This window comes from Crocuta crocuta, unplaced genomic scaffold (assembly GCF_008692635.1).
Source record: "Crocuta crocuta isolate KB4526 unplaced genomic scaffold, BGI_CrCroc_1.0 scaffold95, whole genome shotgun sequence".
In the NCBI taxonomy this organism is placed as follows: Eukaryota; Metazoa; Chordata; class Mammalia; order Carnivora; family Hyaenidae; genus Crocuta; species Crocuta crocuta.
Genome location: NW_027530971.1, coordinates 3,518,035 through 3,524,348, shown reverse-complemented (window position 1 = coordinate 3,524,348; position 6,314 = coordinate 3,518,035). Strand labels below are relative to the sequence as shown.

The window sequence follows — 6,314 nt, the reverse complement described above, 5'->3', positions numbered from 1 at the left end:
TAGCACTGCCTTCCAGATTCTCTGTGGACTCTCCAGAGGCATATTTCCCTCTGTTGCCTCTTTCCCTGAGTACCTTTTGGAGCCTATCTCCTCTCAGTGAACTCTTACCATCTCTTTTCCCCTTATTGTGTCCTATTGTCTCAAAACACCTACTTGTCACTTATTTTACCACCACCACTGGCTTTCCTTTTGTGAAAATTTCGGTGGAAAAGCTAATTTTCACAAAAGGTTTCTGAGCATTGTTTTGTTTAGGAACCCAGTCTTTCTTTCTATGTATGACTTGATGGGGGTTTTAGGATTCTAACACTGTTGTCCATCCCCAGATCCCTTCTTGGTTGAGTCTTATCACCTAGAAAATTGTTTGATTAATTCCATGATACTTATAGCAAAGGAAGTCAGATGGCATCCGAAGGAAAGTAGGTACAAACCCAACAGACAGTGTAATGAATTGCATGTTGTAGCCTGGCCCTGGACTCGTACCGAGGAGTGACTAAGGTAAAAAACAAACAAAACAGTATTAAAGATAAAGGCCTTGGAGGTATCATGGTTAACAGACAAGAAGTGTTAACAACTTAAACCTTAACTTTGCAGAGGGGAAAGAACAAAGGAAAAGAGCAAAAGCACATGCAGATTAAAGCACCGCAGTGGGTGGCTCTGGTGGATCTTGACAGAAGGTGACACTTCCTGTGGTTAGCAGTGTGGTCTCAGTGGTCTTAGGTGGAAGGTGCCACTTCCTGCTGTTCTCTGTTCTGGAATGATTCCTCAGATTTCTCTGTGTGAGGTCTCAGGACAGCCTCCCAGGGATTTCGTGTGGCTGATGCCTTTTGACTTGGGAGGCACGGGTTTACTGTTGTGTTAGCTGTTAACAGTACCTGGTGAGGCCTTCTCACTGAGGATTGACTGCATTCTTTCTTTGATGTCTGACATAGTAACTCTAAAAAGTAAGGAAATTTGTGTTATTATTCAAGAGAATGACAGAGGACAGAGAGTTAACAGAATATTTTGGTGATTCAAAAGAAAACTCTTATCTAGGCACAAAATAACTTAGATCATTTTATGGAAAGAAAACACTAATTTTATTCTTTTTGTGTATTGTCTATGTTACAATTTGTAGGAAGAGATTTGGAAACCTTTTTCTGTGAATAAATCAATGTGGAATATATCCTTGAAATTGTCTTTTGTCATTTATAGAATTAAAGTTTATTAATGTACCTCTGCATGTATATGTAGACATACATAAATATGTATTTATAATAAAGTTAATTTTAATCTTAAAATATAATTTATCTAAGGGGTACCTGGCTGGCTCAGTCAGTAGAGCGTGTGACTCTTGATCTTGGGGTTGTGAGTTTGAGCACCACGTTGCGTGTGAAGATTACTTAGAAAAAATCTTTAAACATTTACACATTCTATTAATCTACAGTCCTTATATAATGCATATGAATAAGGATAACTTAAAACTATTATATATGTGTTTTTAAAAAATTTTAATGTTTATTTTTGAGAGATAGAGACAGAGCACGAGTGGGGGAGGGGCAGAGAGAGAGACGGAATCTGAAACAGGCTCCAGGCTCTGAGGTGTCAGCACAGAGCCCAATGCAGGGCTTGAACTTGGGAATGGTGAGATCTTGACCTAGGCTGAAGTTGGATGGTTAATCGACTGAGCCCCCCAGGTGCCCCAAAAGTATTATAGATATTACATACATTAGAAAGCTTAGAAACTGTTCAGGTATCCAAATGTTATATATCAAGTAACTCAACATTTTCTGAAGTCTTAACATTTTAGTTGTGTATATGGAAATAACAATTTTAATTAAAACATTAAATCCTTATGATTCATAGTATTATAAAGATTTTACAAGATCACAACCCTTTAAAAGACATCTGTCCTATGATTTTACTTAAACACAATTTTATATTTTGTAATCTTAAAAAGTTTGCTTCAACAATGATTCTTTTCTTGTCCCATAAAACCAACATACAAAATTTAGAAGGTTAAATCTTGAAGCTTTAATCTTAGTTTTATATTAATTAGAATACTGTCTTAGCATTAATCTTACATAATAAAACAAGGGCAATAACTTTATATAATAAAACCAAGGCAAGGGCGCCTGTGTGGCTCAGTCAGTTAAGCTTCCCCTCTTGATTTTGGCTGAGGTCATGATCTCAGAGTTGTGAGACTGAGCTGGCAGTTGGGCTCTGTGCTGAGCTTAGAGCCTGCTTGGGATTCTCTCTCTCCCTCTCTGTCTGCCCTTCCCCTGCTCATTATCTCTCTCTCTCTCTCAAAATAAACATTTAAAAAACAAACACAAGGCAATATAGACATAGATTGTCTCTAATCAGTATGATGAACTCATTCTAACTTATCCAAAACTTATTTATGAGAAAATTACAGGATACTTTGAAACATACACTTTATTAACTTTGTATTCATGAAACAAAATTTAAGTAGTCTTAAAGTCATAATTAAAAGCTCTTAATATTGAAGCTAACATCTCTCATAACTATAGTAATGAAGGCTACTATTTAAATATATTTGTCTACATTTTATAATGCAAATTACTGACAATTTTACTTTCTTTATTCTTAGACATTTTTGACTAATATGCAAAATAATGATGATTTTTTTTTTCTGAGCAATTGATCTTAAAAAGTTCCCAAGTGAGGGAAAAACAGAGGGACAGACCAACAACAAAGAGGGGTCTGGGTGGCTCAGTTGGTTAAAGGTCCAGCTTCTGCTCAGGTCTCCATCTTGTGGTTAGTGAGTTAGAGCCTGCATTGGGCTCCTCGATGGCAGTGTGGAACCTGCTTGGGATTCTCGTCCTCTCTCTCTCTGCCCCTCACCTGCTTTCTCTCTCTGTCTCTCTCTCAGATAAATAAATAAACTTTAAAAAAAAAGTAAGAGGTAGCTTTAGACAAATGTGAAATTATCAGTGTAAAAAATCTTTTCTCTGTCAGGAGAAGGGAGAAAGTTTAGATTTAGGAAAACCTGTTTCATATAGACATAGACCCAAAGAGAAAGTCATTATAGGTTTAAACAGTAACTCAAGCCCTTGACAGTTTTATCAAGCCATACAATTAGAAGCCATTGTTTATTAATCCCTATGGAATGAAACAGAGGGGAAATCTACATTAATCACAGTGATTTCTTTCTTTTAGATTAGTTATACAATCTCCTCCTGAGAGTTTCTGTTCCTTTTTTGCCTTAGGCATTTCTCAAATGAATATTCCTGTTCATGTCAAAGTTCCCCAAGTGGCCACTATAATTCTAATTTATCCTCAGTGAAGTTGTGCCAGGTGCTAGCAAAGGCTTATTAGCAGACAAGCCCATGAGAGATTTTTTGACTGTTGATCAGAGGTAAAATATCACTTGTGTTTTAAGTCCCCGGCCCTAAGGTTAGGCTGCTTCTACTTGCCTGACCTGGGAAATCAGCAGCCACATGGCTCACAGAATGTGTGGAAAGATATTTCCCAAGGCTAATTACTCATACTCAGAGAAGACTGGAGAAAGTTCCTGTAGACAAACCAAAGATGGTGGCAAACATAAGGCAGAAGATGGTGTTGAAAGTCAAACTTCACTAGGGGACACTCAGGTCTGATTAGAAACCAAAAATTCTAGCATACAAATATTAAACTGGTTGTATCTTTGGTCCTCTGATATCAGAATCTAAATGCAGTGTAAAAGCACACAATCAAAGACAAAGAGACCTTAAATGTCTTGAGATTCAAGGAGTCTCAGATATGCACACTATTACTGAGTTAAGGAGACTAGTGCTTAGTCGGGAGGGTATTGACCGAGCATCAAGAAAACCTCCAAGTGTCCTATTCAGGACACCAGGAACAAAGCTGTAGTTGACAAAATCAGGTTGATTGGCTCATTGCAATGAGGGTGGTCACACACCAGAGGAACCATGGCATGTGCAACCAAGAAAGAGAAAAGTTATGATACAGTTTTGAGGAGGGGTAGCATTTAGGTGAAATTTATTTTTTAAAATGTTTGTTTATTTTTTAGAGAGAGAGAGAGAATATGAGTGGGGAGGGGCAGAGAGAGAAGAAGGCACAGAATCCAAAGCAGACTTCAGGCTCTGCAGCACAGAGCCTGATGTGGGGCCCAGACTCACAGACTGTGAGACCATGACCTGAGCCAAAGTCGGATGCTTAGCAGCCATCCAGGTGCCCCTGAAATTGATATGAAATAGTATTTTGATAAGTTAGAGCAAAGAAGGGCTATATGTAAAAGGGGCAACATCAGGTCTGGATGGTGAAATGGGACACAAGGTCTCCTTTTCTTAGAAGCTACAAATTAAGATCGATGTAGAATGGTATACCCTGAATGCCAATCTTAAATCTGTAGGTGGGTTGGATATCAAAGTAGCTGCTCTGTGTCAAAGTGAATTAGATCCTGTAGGCAACAGCAGGGTATTTTGTTCTTACTGAAATCATTTCAAAAGTAAAGTTTCTGATAAACTATGATTTTAGAAAGCAAGATTTCTTATAACAGAGTAATAGTCATGCTGAGTATCATGAGGACACTTTACAGCTGCAGTGTTTCCTTGGGAGAAATAGAATTTTCTGCTAACTTTGCAGCTGACTTTGTGTTCTGTGTCTGTTTTCCCAGCTTGATGAATGGCATGGTGGATTTTCAGTGTCCCAGACCAAACTAATTTTCACTTTCTCAACATGTAACTCAGTTTCTTGTTTTCTAGCTTGTAGAACTTGCCAGAAGGAAGCTGTGGTGGCATGGGACTTTTTCTGGAAGTGATTCGTCTCTTCCCTTCTTTTCTGTTTCCCCATTTCCTAGGATGGGCTATGCAATTTTGGAGCCCTGTGCTGCTCATGGTTGTTCCTGAAGAAGGAACCCACAGGGAACAGAATGAGAAAGCAAGCCTTGGTGTGAGGTTCATAAGAGGTGTACAGGTTTCTCCACTATCCAAAACTAGTGTGTCCTATGAAAACTTTCATAAGCCAACGGAAAAAAAATAGCACAAAGCAAAGAAACATTACCATTAATTTCTATGGAAAAATTTTTGTGAATATCCCCCACCCCCCCACTTTGCCCCCATCAACAAACAAACTGCTTAGGCTTTTCTGATACCTTAGGGCACATCTTGCTAAGGGAGGCAGGATAAATCGAGAGAGAGCACAGACGCTTACAGACAAGTTCAGAGCTCTGGTGGCTGGATGCTAAGATGCTGAGTGTAGGTCCCGGGGAAGGAGCTTGGCGGGGCGCTCTCACTGCCCCTGCTGCTGCTTGGGGTGCGGCTGCCTCTCTAAAGCCTCACTGTGACACAAATGCTGGATGCTATTTTCACTCTTCACCTTTTTATGGTAAAAGTAAAAATGATCTTTGGAATTCTTTCAGGTAGTGAAAACAGGTAGTAATGTAGGTCTTCCGTAAATGCAAAGTGGTGTCACATGCACTTTGGAAAAGTGGGGGCAAGTACCTATATCACGGGTGTAGGATGTTCTAATGGGCAGGGGCAGTATGCCTTGGGGGCCCTTACCTTCTCCAGACCCTCTCGGTCCTATTCTGTGGAAATAACTACTGGTTCTGGACCTGAGCAAGGAGGGTTGGGGGGGGCATCCGTGTGGAGGGTGACCTTCTCTTGTTAGCAGGCCGGTGAAGGATGCTGCTGTCAGTGTCCCCTGTGTTCCTTCAGTGCCTCTGCCTGAGTCCTCTTTAACTCTTTTACCAGACCTTTCAGAAAAACCATTACCAGCCCTTTAGGCTGAGCCCATTCACTTTTTTTTTAAACATTTAAAAAATTTTTATTATTTTTTTTGAGAGATAGAGAATCAGAGTGTGAGCAGGGGAGGGGCAGAGAGGAGACACAGAATCCGAAGCAGGCTCCGGGATCTGAGCTGTCAGCACAGAGCCTGACACGGGACTCAAACCCACAAGCTGTGAGATCATGACCTGAACCGAAGTCAGATGCCTAACCGACTGAGCCATCCAGGCGCCCCTGAGCCCATTCACTTCTGACGTCTTTGTCAGCCTCGCTTCCCAGGACCCTGCAGAGTCCCGTCAACCCTTGGATGTCCCTAGCTCGTGTCTGACTCTGCTTCCACAGAGCCTGTTTCCTTCTCTCTCTGTTCTGCCCTTCACAGTGGGCCCCACTCCCTCATCCCTGCTTTCCCCCTGTTACTGACGCTACAGGCTCTCCCATATTCTCACTCCTCTCTTTTACCACTCTGATGATGGCTTTATCTCTTCTGCCTGGGAATCCTTCTTGCCTTGGTCTTGCCTGATCTTTCACTATCCTTCCCTGGTCCCCACAACCAGCTTCCTCATCCCCCCCCCCCCCCCCCGTCCA

The 6,314-nt window shown here is 40.9% G+C and overlaps 1 long non-coding RNA gene across 1 annotated transcript in view; it reads right to left on the bottom strand.

The window, feature by feature from the left end:
• Positions 1-334: 334 nt before the first annotated feature.
• Positions 335-6,314, bottom strand: part of LOC144236191 (uncharacterized) — an 8,527-nt gene continuing 2,547 nt past the window's right edge. The window contains exon 3 of the long non-coding RNA XR_013336440.1: positions 335-934. This is a non-coding gene — a long non-coding RNA (uncharacterized LOC144236191). The remainder of the gene's footprint in view (positions 935-6,314) is intronic.